This window comes from Pezoporus wallicus, unplaced genomic scaffold (genome assembly GCF_028554395.1).
Source record: "Pezoporus wallicus isolate ANWC-B61680 ecotype Strahan unplaced genomic scaffold, APGP_CSIRO_Pwel_v1 contig_5967, whole genome shotgun sequence".
Classification (NCBI taxonomy): domain Eukaryota; kingdom Metazoa; phylum Chordata; class Aves; order Psittaciformes; family Psittacidae; genus Pezoporus; species Pezoporus wallicus.
In genome coordinates, this window is record NW_026639377.1 from 549518 (window position 1) to 563023 (window position 13506).

Here is a 13506-nt window from a genome sequence, read left to right on the forward strand (position 1 = left end):
GACAATGGCTGCTGTTTTTTGACAACTTGGCCCCAGGATTCTGGCACAGCAAAGATACCATTGAAGTAAATTTTGAGTCTGTTTTTAATATTTTCTTAACTTCAGATCAAAAAATAATAGCTATTTTTTTCTTCAGGGGTAGGAAAACTATCACAAAGGTTAAGGAATGTAGCTTCTTTTTTTTTTTTTTTAATATACTAACTAATTCCTGTAAGCTTTGCATAAAAAATGCAGGAGGACCCTCAAACCGTCAAGGTGGTCTGGAAGAAGGTATAGAAGTTATGCAGAAGGGGCTCTCTTTGGGGCAGAAGAGATTTTATTAGTTTTCCTGCAAGAGAGGAAGTGCTAATTTTTTATCTTGAGGAAAAGATGAAATAAATGTGAAGTCAGGTGAAGTTGTAGAGAGCTTTTTGAGGAGTACCCTGAGCAGTCAGCCCTCAGAGAGGAAACAGCTGTATTTGCAGCTCCCAGTTGAGCTTTCTCTTACTAAAACGTAGACTTTTTTTTGGTAGTGTACTTCCTTTCCTCTCCCCAACCAATCCTGAAGGAATGCTAGGTCTTGCAAGGACTTTCTTCACCCTATACTTTTTGAGCAAATGTGTTTGGAGTTTTTAACTGGCACACAATTAGCAGTGAATCATAAATGGATGTGCAATTTCAGAGGTATGCAGGGGAGGCCTAAACCTGTTTAATTTAGCTTAATAATGCTGCAAACACAGTTGTATATTTTAGAACCTTGTTCTGTGAAAATGTGTTTTTGTTTGGGAGTTTTCCCATTACCTTCTTGACATCTGCATGGTTACAGATGAATAGCCTGACCCGGTGCCCCAGCGGGGAGAGTGGCGTGGCTGTGCTTTCAATAGGCATGTCTCTGACAAAGAAAACATATGGAATGTTTCATTCCCGTCTTTGCAAGGGGAGAGGGCTGGGGGCTTCAAACTTTGTGGTAGATTGCTAAGCTAGCCACAGGGTTTTTGTTGTGAGCCCTCAAAATGCTCTTGCTTAAGGGCCACATGCTTTGCTGTGGGACCGGAATCGTGGATGTAGAGCAAAGCTCTTGGCATTGCACTATCAATAATGTGACCAGGCAGTAGAGTTAACCATGGTTGCCTTTCTTTCCTCTACGTGGTACTGAGGATTGTGTAGTGGAAAGTGTTCCAGAAGGGTGTTTGGAACTATCCCTTCCAACCGAAACCATTCTATGGTTCTGTGTTTTTTTGTTAACCATCTGGGTACTGTGGTGGTTGGTATTTGGTGCTCAGTAGGTATGGAAGTTGCGAGCGCAGATGCAAGGGTCCCTCTGGAATGTGCATTGGGGTCTGTCTCCCCCTATGCCCATTACGTTCCCTTTCAGAGCACAAAATGGGACTAGCTCTTCCTGTGATCCAGACACTGGTGTGTTAGCTTGAAAGTGAGAGTTTTTTCCCCATTCAAGGCTTCGGGCTTGTGGCTGGAAAGCCTAGATCCTTTGCTCCTGTTGCAGCACTGCCTTGAAGGAGAGGATAGTGCAGGTCAGGAGAGGATGTTGAGGAAAGCTTTGCTGCTCCATGCCTCATTAAAAGGACTTGGTGGTGCCTAGCTTCAGTCCTTTCTTTGTTACTAAAATTTCACTTAAGGAGTGTCATGTCTGTCCTTTGTAAAATTCCATTTCATATGTTTTTAAAAATAACCCTTGCTATTTTTCTGAATGCTATTTTTCTGGAACAGTAGTGGGTACAGGTAGTTCATCTGAAAAGTGAAGAGACTTCAGTGTGCAGGCCTTTCTCTTTGGGGCAGTGGGTCTTTCTGTGGGGAAACATGCTCCTTACTTGGCACAACTGGTGGATCTGGCCTTCATTCGTTTCTTGCACCTAAGATTTATGAAGGACCATCTTCTCTTTCAGGTACTGTGTTTGAGAGCCTAAAAATGTACTTTTAACCAGGGGAAACATTGCTCACATTGGAGAACAGTCTTTGTTGCTCTCTCAGTGCTCTCTGAGCTGCTCCTGCAAGTTAGGAGCCCTTGAACCTACTGAAGGGAGCCCCACACTGTTTGAAAGATTGATGCACTTATGCCCAGACTTACACATTCTTTAAGGGAATTTTGAAAAGCTGCTGCCAGCAGCAATCTGCAAACTCCTTGTTCATCTTTTTTAGTTGTGTTTCACTCAAGCAGTTCTCACCCTGCTGTGTTTCCTCTGGGTGTCTCCTTGGGGTTGTGGTGGTCTTTATGGAATTAAGAGGGGGGAAAACTGAGCTGGGAGAGAAAAGGATATGGTCCTGTGTAAGGAGCCCTATTTGGAGAATGTAGTTGCTGGTGATTTAGACCTGCACAGGCTTCTGCCTTTAGGTACTTTTTTTACTGTTTTGGCTTTTAACATTTGGGTTTAAAAATAAAAAAAAAAAAAATTAAAAAAAGGGAAAAAGAAAAAAAAAAAGATATGTGCTAATATTGACCAGACTGTTAATATTTTACAGAACTAGTATGAGTCTTGCTAGATGTAGAAAATCTATGTCTTTTCCAAGGGCAAATCTGCTGGCTCTGTGCTAAGTATTTAGTGGCGGCGTTAAATCTCTTCAATATCCAGGTCAATCATTGATTTAGAATTGACTTGCCTGACATGTCATTGTCAACTAGTTTGTTTACATGCTGTTTTTTTTAACCTGCTTCCTGAAAAGACGGGTCTCTGGTTTCCATACCAAAAATGTACAGTATCTTGACGTTTAGGAGTTCTAAGCAGGGTTTTGATATGGTTTGAGGATAATAAATGGCAGTTCTTTAGTGTTTCAGCAGAAGCCTCTGCATTTGTGCAGCAAGGCCAGTTTTTCCCTCCTTAAAATAAAGTACATGTACTTTTCAACTCTGAAGTAACTGTGCCATTTTTTCCTCACTCACATAAGGTAAAGTTTTTGCCCTAATAACTAACTGGTCTGTAACATAGATGTGATTGATGCCTATTTCCAAATACCTTGGATATCTATTTTGCCAAATATATTCCCCATTTCCTGCAGGTATAGTGCATCACCTAGTCTCAGCTGATTCAGTGCCATGAGGAATAGAGAATAGTGGCATGATAACATAAACGTAAAAATATTCCTTTTTAATGCTGTTTTTGCAGTGAATTTGGCTCAGCAAATTTGATGTCCAGTCTGATTTGATTTATTATTAGTCAGATTGACATTGTAGGTCACTTTGCTGAGCAAATGCTTTGTCCTATGGCATCTTCCATGGGAATAGACAGCTTCTGTTTCATCTCTTTCGAGTGCCTGGCAGAAGATACAGCCTGGGGCTCACTCCTCATCTGCAGTTAGTATGGAACTGCTGTGGCCCTTTGGGCTTTTCTGGATAAGACATTTGGGAAGGATAGAGGAGCTTTGTGCAGTTTGATCCTTGACTGCTTGCTCCCTTAATATCTGTGCCACTCTAATAATTTTTTGCCCGTGTAAACTTTGTTATCACAATACATAGGGTAGAAGCAAATGCTTCAAATGATAAGTAATGTGCAAGTGATCACCAAGTTGGGAAATTCTGCCATACCATGACAGAATAAAATCATCCTCCCTGAGTGTTCTATAAAACATGAGTCTGTTTTATATTGGCAAACATTTGTGCATGTGTCTGTTTTGCTGTGTCTGATAAAACCATGTTATGCTGGCTGGAGTCTGTCACCCCTCCCTCATCATCACCCCCCCCCGCCGCATTTGTTCAGAGTACAGCTGGACTTTGATCTTGTTTCTATCTTGCAGTAGTAAATATTAGTCATGGCAAAAATGGATATAGTCACCTGCATGGGGTTGGTTCTGTTGGATGGCTAAACAAGCAACAGGTACTGTCCTGAACTTTAGCTGGTATTTTTCTTTAAATAAGAACTTGGGCGTTCTTCCTGCCCTGTTGCAGCATTCTGGAATTACAGCATTACTGAGGAGTTATCCCTATTCCAGAGTACTTCTCTTCAACAGCCACTAGTTGAACGCAGGAGTTGCACTGATAGCTCTTGTGTGACCAGTCCCTGCTTGGTGTTTCACAATGTAGAGTTACTGGGGGAACTGAGATTTCTACAAAGTAGTCATGATATATGTACATTTATCGGCCCCCTCTCTCTTCCCCGCCCCCTCCCCCCTTCTTTTGACAGACAGTACATTAATTCTGCATCGTGATGTTGCAGAGAAGGACAAGAAGTGTGTAGTGCCTACGGTCGTTCATCCCAAGTACGAAGTATGTTTTAATTGCTGGTGTCCTTCTTAAACTACTATGTCAAATTGAAAAGTAGCTTCTGATTTTAAGAGAATAGGTGAACCACAGTGTGAATCAGTAGTGAAATTACAGAGGTATTTTATGTATGACCGTTTCCAGTATTTCTTTGCATGTCCTTTGCAAGTCCTTTTGCATGTCTAATTTAAAGAAGGAAGACCCATTGAGTAGTAACACCCTACTTCAGGATTTGAGCCCTGCCATCTGTTTGCATTGCAGTGTAAGCCTTATGTCTGATAATGGTGAGGTTTGCTGTCCAGACACCATTTCTTTAGCTCTGTTGTACATAGATGGAAATCTGTTTGTATATCCAGACTTGAAAGTTAATCTAAGGTCTTTGCTGAATGGGTTGAGAGATAAGATGCAAAGTTTTAAGGTTTGGTAAAGGAGACAGAAGGGTTCTCACAACAGAGCACTGCTAGCAAATGCGTCTTTGGCGGCTGATAGCAGATCTCTTAACAGTTCATATCTGCCAAATTACTGGGAAAGCCTTAATGTCTGCCTATGTTACAGATTTTGGTTTTCTCCTTTTGCAGTTCAGGCACACCAGCATGGACTTAAATGGGATTGCTTTTTAACCTGTCGTTATGAGGTAGTCTCTTTTTGGTTTAGCTGTCCCTTGAAGTGTCTCAGATATTTTAAATACAGAGTATTGCTCTGTATTTGCTTTATATTTTAAAAGCAGTTAGTACATAGTATATTTTAACAGAATATATGCAGGTCATTCAAGAAGCTTCAGCAAATACCAGCCAAGAATGCGTGCAATTAAAACCACAAACAACCCCTGTTCTGCTGCCATCTTGTCAACAGCAACAGTGCATGGTTCATGTCTTAGGTTCTTTTCCCCAGACAGGCAACTCGGAAGTCCAGGAGGAGAAGATTCTGTTACAGCTTTTCTTTACCAACTTTTCAGGGTTGTGCAAGTGACTTTCATTAAGTTTTCACACAACAGCCCAGGACTTTTGAGGAAGGACTAGACTAGGAACTCATAGCACTTATTCCTGTATGTTGCATTCATTTAGCTGGGGTGGATTCCAAAACACCGTTGCAGTTGAAGCATAAGAGGCATCTTAAAAGCTGAAAATCTTGGTCGTACTTTAAGCATTTTTATCTGTTTATCTGCAGAGAGATTAATGAGCGATAGGTAACTATGTTGGATCCAGGCTTGCAGAATGCAGTTGAACTGCTTTAGGTTTCAGCACACTCATTTAATTACTGGGTTACTGAAAGTTTTCTCTGCTGTGGGGGTGCTATGCATGTGAGTATGTAGGGGAAACATGTATGTTTACAAATAACTCACATTTATGCAAAGAACTCTAAATAAAGGTTGGGGATACTGCGTTTGTGTTGTCTAAACAGTCGTGCTTTAGATTACCCCCTTCCTTAATTTCCTTTCGAAAAGATCGAAGATAGGTCTTGCTATCACTTAACACTCGATTACTTCAGTGTTCACTTCCCCTATGTGATTTAACATGCACAAGCTTAATTATTCTTTGCTGACCTTGGGAGAGGTTTCCTTCCAATAATTACCTTCACTGCCCTTTACCCTTCTGCACATTAGTTTGTTTGGAGAAATGTAGCTGCTCAGTAAGCAACTCCAAACAAGGCAGTGCCTGGAGCTGTCTTGGAAGCATAATTTATACCTTTTGCATAGCATGTTAAACTTCAGTTTGCTGAAACTCAACTGCTGGATGTACTGCATTAGCAAGCTCCAAATATTTCTCCCTTTGCTGAAGGTGGTGTGGGCTCTGCAGAAAAGCACTAGTTAACACTGCCTCTTGGTACTGTAATGGGACAGGACAGCTAAAAAGGAAAGGGCATTGACTTTAGCAAATGGCATCCATTAATTCTACCGTTTCTACTAGCAGCTGTTGTTTAGTCAGACACTATTTAAATGTCAAAAGAGAATAACTCCTTATGAGATGAATGTGATGCAATGCTGCCAGACTGATTGCTCCTGTGATAGCAAAGAAATACATATTTAATCCTGTGGAAATTTCTCAGGGTTATATCCTTCTGATTCCTCCTAATGCTGTTCTTCCTAATGCATAGCATGGGGGAAAGAAAAGAAAACAGGAATAGTAAAGACCAGCAGGACTAAAGTGGATAAATAGATTGTTAAAATAATTTTAAGTTGATGGTAGTTAGAGGAGGTAAGACTGATCATTTCTTGGAATGAGTAGTACAGAATTAGTTCTAAAAGCTTTGTCTTCTGCAACTTTAATCAGCCTGTATGCTACAGAAAATACAATATGATACGTCAAAGGGATGGGGATGCTTCCTTCTCTACCAGGTTTACTATAGATAAACTGTAAACCTGTTAGAGAAAAATGTAAATAAAAATTGTTCTTATTTAGTTATTTTGTGGTAAATATAATGAAAAGTAGCAGAAGGTTCCATGTCTTCGACCTCTGAATATTCAGTGCTATTATTAAGATGGAATAATGACCTTTTTTGCTGGTGATAGGTTGGAAAAATTGTTATGTTGGTCTTAATATGTGATGAGATTGGTAATGAGTAAAACAGGGTGTTGGTCGTACTCAGTTGTCCATATTAGAGACAGGTTTTGAGCTGCATGGCAAGTTTTACTGGCCCCAGTTTACTGATTCAGTAAAACCCATAGTCTTTCAAGGCAGAAGAAACCGGACTTCTTTGAAGCAAGCGAGAACAAGAAAAACCAGATCTTTTTATTAATGGAGCTTGGGAGGGGTATTCTTTGTCCACCTTGCATCCATTATAGTTGTCTTCACTGCAACATAGGTTTATACATCAGAAAGGGTTTTGCTTTGACCTATGGCCTTTAGGTAAGAGCTGGAGTATAGCAATGGATGCCTGGAGGATAGCAATGATGAAGTTAAAATGTGCCCATGTTTGTTGTGTGGAGATAGAAGGAGATAAGGGTTCACAAGCCCTATTTTCTTCTTGGAGTTAATCTATAAGATGCATAATGCTGGAAAGATTCATGTGCTATTTCTGTCTACAAGCAGGCTAGAAATGCAGGTGGATTACTTGATTGCCTTTTGTGGCTCTCTTGCTTTTCCATCACACATGCATCAGATGCGTTTATATAAAAAAATTGATCTAATGTACATGATTAAACTTGACAAGCCTTAATCTCTGTTGCTAAGAGTGTGGGCTGGATAGGTATTGTGGTAGGTCTTTGTTTTTCATGTAAATACTTGCAATGTTCTTTTGCATTAAGTGTGGTAGGTTTTTTTCTTGCCAGTTTAGTGATTAAAATCTACTCAGTTTTAAATAGGTGTAGTTGTGTAAATACTGAGAACAGAGTTGAATTAAAGAGAGAACTTTACCTTTTCAAGAAATGTACGAGTAATAAGTGCTTCTTTGACCTCTTACTTATGGCAAGTGATGGCTGTCGGTTTATTTTGGCTGAAGGTTTTTGTGAAATATTTCATTTGCTTGTATGCCTTTTCCTTGAAAATTAGAAAAATATTCTAATTTTTAGTTAGTTTATATTCTTGGGTCAGCAGTGGTAAGTAGTAGTATTTTTATTCATGTCGGGGCAGAATCCGCAAGTCCACAGCTGCACTACTAAAGTTGGTTAGCACAACTATCCAGTTTGGGATGCGATTCCTGACTGACAAAGTCATGCTGGAGAGGGCCTCACAGGGATTTTTTTTTTGGGGTGGGGGGTGGGGGGTGGTGGTGGTTCGTTGTTGGTTTTTTTTTTGTTTTTTTTTTTTTGTTGTTTTGATTGTTGTATTTTAAGACCTTGGCTGTTTAGGTACCGAGATCCCCCTGTCCTGGGCACTTGGAGCTGTATCTGGGGCTTTGGGGTGGCATGGGAGAGGCTGGGTCTTGTTTTGCTTTTTTTACATTATACTGCAGTGGTGAATATTAACATTGTATTGCAGTTTTATCAGACGCTCTCATGAGACTTTTATCAGCATTATATGAATTTGGATTGTGGCTGGTACAATTGGATGCATTCAGAATGACATTTCATGCTTGTTTTCAGAATTTAACTTACTTCTCTTTGCTGTTGATCAGGAGTTCCTCCTGAACTCTTCTGGTAAATAATCATGGTCAAGGTCAGTGATACAGCACATTCTGATAAAGGCACATAAAGGCACATGAACAGGCTTTCCAAGAATATGTGCTTAGAGTTGGGCCTTCAAAACCAAGTCATGCAGACATTGTCTTTTTTAAAAAATATATTTTATTCTTGCCTTTTAGTACAGTTACATCATATTTTCTTGTAGTAGTAGGAAACAGGAACAACGTCCATGCAGCACAATTGATGATCTTGTGTTATTTCTTGTGACCTTAATTCAGTAGTCTGAGGTCTGACTAGGAGAGATTTTGGTCTGTAGTACCTAAATAGGCCAGTCTGACTTTGAAAAGCAAAATCACCAAGTACTGCTGCTAGATTGCCATTTCTGAAAGGCAAGTTTCTTCCTTGTCTGTGTTGCATATGGATACATGCAGCTAAAGCTGGTATGTTTTAAAAAAATAAAAAATAAAAATAATAAAAAAGGTCTAAACTGATTTATACCCCGTTGCATTTTGACTAGATGTATGTGGCCTTTATAGCAAGTGCTGCATGTTAAAGAATGCCTGCTGGATATGTAGGTAGTGTAGAGGGGGGTTTTAAACCATTGCTTTTTTGTCTTCACTCAGATTGGTATTAGTAATAGAAATGTCTTTGTTCTGTTCCCGCTTCGTGTTGTGTGGGGTTTTGTCAGTGAGAAAAAGGCCATTCCTGTTCTCTTTCAGGGAAGAGAGCATTTTGGAGATTACCAGAGCTTCAGCCTGTTGTTTTTTTCTTTTGTCTGCTGATAATTTTGACCCTGTTTGGCTGCACCTTCTCTGGACTGGTCTAATGCAAGGAAGCTGCCCAGATGCCACCTTTCACAGGCTAAGAATATTTACAAGGCAATGGTGAGGGGCTGCAGCATGCTGGAGGGGTTCGACCATTGCTGGCTGGTGATGGCTTCCTTAGGTCCTAAGTTGTACCTGATGCTCCTCACCCACCCCTGCACCCTTCACTGCACTGGGTTCCTCACAAAAACAGGGGCCATGTTAGCCTGCTGCTGAGGCTGGTTTAGGGTGGGAAAAGACATGGTGACTAGGTTTGGCCAAAGTATCCTGCACCTACAAGGATGATAATTCAGTGGTGTTTTCTTAGGACTGTTTTGTTTCCTGTTTGTGGCTGGGGGAAATGACCTTCAAGAAAAGAGCTGCTGCTGTGTACTCTGATATTTCTAGGAAGTTTCTATAGCACTTCTGTTCAGCAGCAACTGCCTGTGCTGCCAGAAAGCAGTAGTAGTCCTCAGATGTCCTGTTTAATACACAAACACTGGTATTCCATCAGTTTGGTTGTGAATAATGGAGTACAGATTACCTTCATGTATATTAAATGACAGCAGATACTGAATTGTATGGAAGGTCACCAAACCCAGCAGGGAATATACCTTTGCCTTCACCAGCTCTGATTTTTCAGACAATGCCAGTGCGTCATGTGCAGTCGCAACAAATTAGTTCCCTACGTTACCCCATCCTTTCTCAGCTGCCTGCTGCTTTGGGATGCCCAGGCATCAACATGCCTCGTTCCACTTGCCTTCGTTTTGGGAGCTGCTGGCTCGCGAAAGATTGGGGTGAGCTGTTGCAGTTACACCAGATTTATGGCTACCTGTATTTAATTGTTGTTTTTGACATAGCAATGGATGTACAGCAAAGAGTGGGCACAGTAAGCTTGAACTTCTTTTTATGGACGATAATATTTAAAAGCTAAAATGTAACAGTATTTCAGTTGTGAATACATGGAAATTGTGTGTACTGCTTAATGTGTTTCAGAAATCCCTGTTACTTTTCTTCCTTAAATACAAGAAAACAGGCGTGTAATGCTTCATTGAAAGAAGTCTGTAGGGGTGCTTTGTGAGGGTCTTAATTAAGGGCTTTGAAAGACTAAACAAAAGGAAAAAGAAAATGCTACAGGGTTATTGTTATTCCAGCCCATTGGCTCAGCGAGCTGACCATCCATTGGTGCCTTCTGTCCATTTGGGAGCTGAATGACACTTTTGTTCGTGGTTAACAGAGGTGAAAGAAGCCAATTATTGCCTGTCTTTTCCACAGGGCAGCTGCAGACGGATTTCACTGCAGGCAAATACGGACTTTTCTGCCACAAGGATGGTTGTGATGACAGTTATTTTTGTGGAATTGTATGAAAGAAAACAGATTTTTTTTTTTTTCTTTCTCTCCTCCCCCCCAGTGACTTGTGTAGATGTTGATTGAAAACTACTGTGAATATGCTGTTGTGGAATGGGAATGTGTCGTCCCCCCGATAACAGCGTACTTGGCTTTTTCTCGGGGCGTCTGAGAGAGTGCAGGTTTTTGGGTTTCTTTTTTCTCCTCTTATTTCTTTTGTATTTTCTTTTTCTTTGCAATTGCAGTTAATTTTAACTGTAGGGGGTTTTCTAATTGGTGTGCAGTGGGCATTAACCATCTTATGGCTGCCAGCTCAGGCTATGCTTGTTGCTTTGTATGCCATAGTGATAGAGGGACAACCTCTGCAGGTTGCTGTTGGCAGACTTCCTAAAATACATGTCTGCATGCTATTAGGGACCTCAGAAAGTGTCCCTGTGCCTCAGACTTGCCACCCCTTCTCCTACGTCTCTGTTGGTTGGACCAGTACGTTTTAAAATCCTCTCCCACACCTCTTGCTTTTTAAATTCCAATTTTTTTCCTTTCTCCCTATTTTTTGTTTGTTTGTTTCTTTGATTCTTTGAGCTTCTACTTGTAGTTTAAGTGTGTGAAAAGACTTGGTTGATGAATAGCCGGGTTCACCAACTGTTTTGATTCTGGAGAATTCCAGCTGGGGGCAAATATTGAGGAAGGACCCATGTTGCAGTCAGAGTTGATCCATCTTGGTTTGTTATGCTGAAAGACTTCTCGGCATGTTAGGTGCTCAGGAGGCCTCTTGGTGGTTGCGGTAGCCTCTTTGTGTAGCCATCTAAAATCTGTGTCCAGGCATGGTTCCTCATAAAGTATATATATAAGAAAGGCGGTGCTCGTCATCTTATGTGGCTTTCTGCTGCAGCTCTTGCCTTTTGTCCTTCAGACTTCTGAGGCTGGAAGCTGTTTGAGGACATTAATCCTTCATCTCCTGGTGCCTTAAGAAGAGCTTTTGTGCTTTCAGTTGGTTTCTCTTCATCCAGATTGAATATTTTCCTTTACATTTTTTTCCACTGGATGGCTTGCTATTTACAGACATAACTGCTCCTGCCAGTTGCCCCTGTATTGCCAGCCCACATTGACTGAAGTTAGTTGTGTCCCCCATGAGCTTGGCATGGTGCAGACAGCCTCACTTGAGGCTCTTGATGGAGGATCCATCTTTTCTGGAGGATGTGGCTGTGTGGGCTTTTGTTATCTGTTGGATGGTGTCAGTGGTAGGGCTGTACCTTCACCAAGTTCTCAAGAATATGAGTGATGCAAATGTGTGCAGTTCTGTGATGTTGCTAAATGGTTTTTACTGCAGCCTTTGGGGGAGAAAACCCACCACTATGTATGTGCCCACCACAGGTGCTGTGTCACTGTAAATCATGAACTTTGATTTGCAGTTCATGATTTACATCATGAACATTTAATAAAGCGTATTATGTTGCTTTAACATGACAGCAAGTAGAAGTTGGGAAGGTGGGAGGGAATAAAAGCCTTGTACCACTTGAACCACTAAGCAGAGAGTTCTGTTTTTTCACAAGGGAAAGCATACTTTGTGCTTCTTGAAATGAAGTAATTTGCTCTAAGTCAGGTAAGAATGAGATAATTCCTGACTCTCATTATACAAGCAGAAATAAAATTGGTTTAAAATGCTTCCTTGATATCCCTTGTTCAATCCTATACTGTTGGAAGTAGAACCTGAACCTATAGCTCTTCTCGAAAGCTGCACAAAATGTCTGCCAGTGCACTCTTAATTTCAATTTGTGTCTAAGGGTCACTGGAATGTAAGGTGGATGCTCAGCCCATGTATTTATGTGTGTAAGGGCCTTGACCATCCATCTCAAATATAAAGAGGAATGTAGCTGAAACCACAGTAACTCTAAAGCTTGGGAAGCTGTTTGGATTCTTGTCTGGAGCTACACATCTTGACAATAGGCGGCAACCCTCTCTTTACCATCTGGTGAAGGTATCAACTTCAGAGCGTTTCAGGCAGACTTTAACCTTCAAATGTCACAAAGTGGAAATTATTCTTCTGTTCAGGTACTGTGCGGTAGTTGATGATCAATATTTTCCATAACCTGAGTTTTACATCGTATCAAAATGTGCTTTGTCAGCTACTTTAAGATGCCTTAGAAATTCCTGTGTAAAAGCACCTTTGGTTCTATAAAGGCCATTCCAGGTGCTGCCACAAAATCTGTTTTGACACTAGAAAGCTGTACTGTGTGCTTTTAGTTTTCCCACAGTATGTAGATAATTATAGTGCTGTATTGCAGGAAAAGATTAATTTTTTTTTTCCTCTAGAAATAATTTTTAGTTACATCCAAGTTACATGTTGTATGTTATGTGCAAGTGAAAAAAAGTCTTAGATGCTGAACCTGTTGTATATACATTTGGACTGATTGAGATGTTTACATTTTGTCTTCTGGCTTCATTGTGTGACTGTGTTCATACACCATTCTTATTTTGCTCTTTTTGCTTGTAGCCTTCTAAAAATGTAGGGCTTACCCAGACTTCTGAGGCTCAGGTTGCTTTCTAAACATTGGGTGGGACAGACTAGGAGACCAAAATAAACCAGAAGAAAATGAATAAAATCCAGAGTACTTAGAGTTACTAAAGTTGGCATTTTTATAAAATGGGATGTGTAGCTGTTGGTGTTCTCTTTCTGTAACAGAGCAAAAACACAGAGTGAAAATGCAACAGAAGTTTTGATGTGAATATATGTGTGTAATGATAGCATTGCTTTTCTATCAGATTGAAGTGCTGGGCTCTGTCTGGGCAGCTCAGAAACATCAGCAGCTTTATCCTCCCCTTCCTTGCAGAGATGCAAAAAAAGATTATTCTCCTTTGAACCTGGAGTTTGGGAAGGGGAATCAACCTGTCCAAACCCACAAAACGAGTATCTGCTGGGGCAAGGAACTGAAGCTCTGTCCGGAGTTGTAACCGGGAGGTTTTGGTGTGAAATGTTTGTTGTAGTAAATACCGTGTTGCTAGGTGGAGGAAGATGTGGTGTCCTTGGAGTCCAAAGGGTGAGTGTGGCTCCCTACAGTCATGTAGAGGCGGTTTAAGTTTTATGGCATTGCCCTTGAAACTGTTGA

The 13506-nt window shown here is 40.8% G+C and overlaps 1 protein-coding gene across 8 annotated transcripts in view; it reads left to right on the plus strand.

Moving 5' to 3' along the window:
- LGR4 (leucine rich repeat containing G protein-coupled receptor 4) overlaps window positions 1-13506 on the plus strand; it is a 90758-nt gene that overhangs the window by 16835 nt on the left and 60417 nt on the right. Inside the window, exon 1 of one of the 8 annotated variants that reach the window (XM_057414428.1) lies at window positions 9115-9133. The exons of the other annotated variants lie outside the window; for them this stretch is intronic. The gene's annotated coding sequence lies outside the window, so the exon portion shown is untranslated. Of the gene's footprint in view, window positions 1-9114; window positions 9134-13506 lie in introns of those variants that run through there. 8 annotated transcript variants of the gene reach the window in all.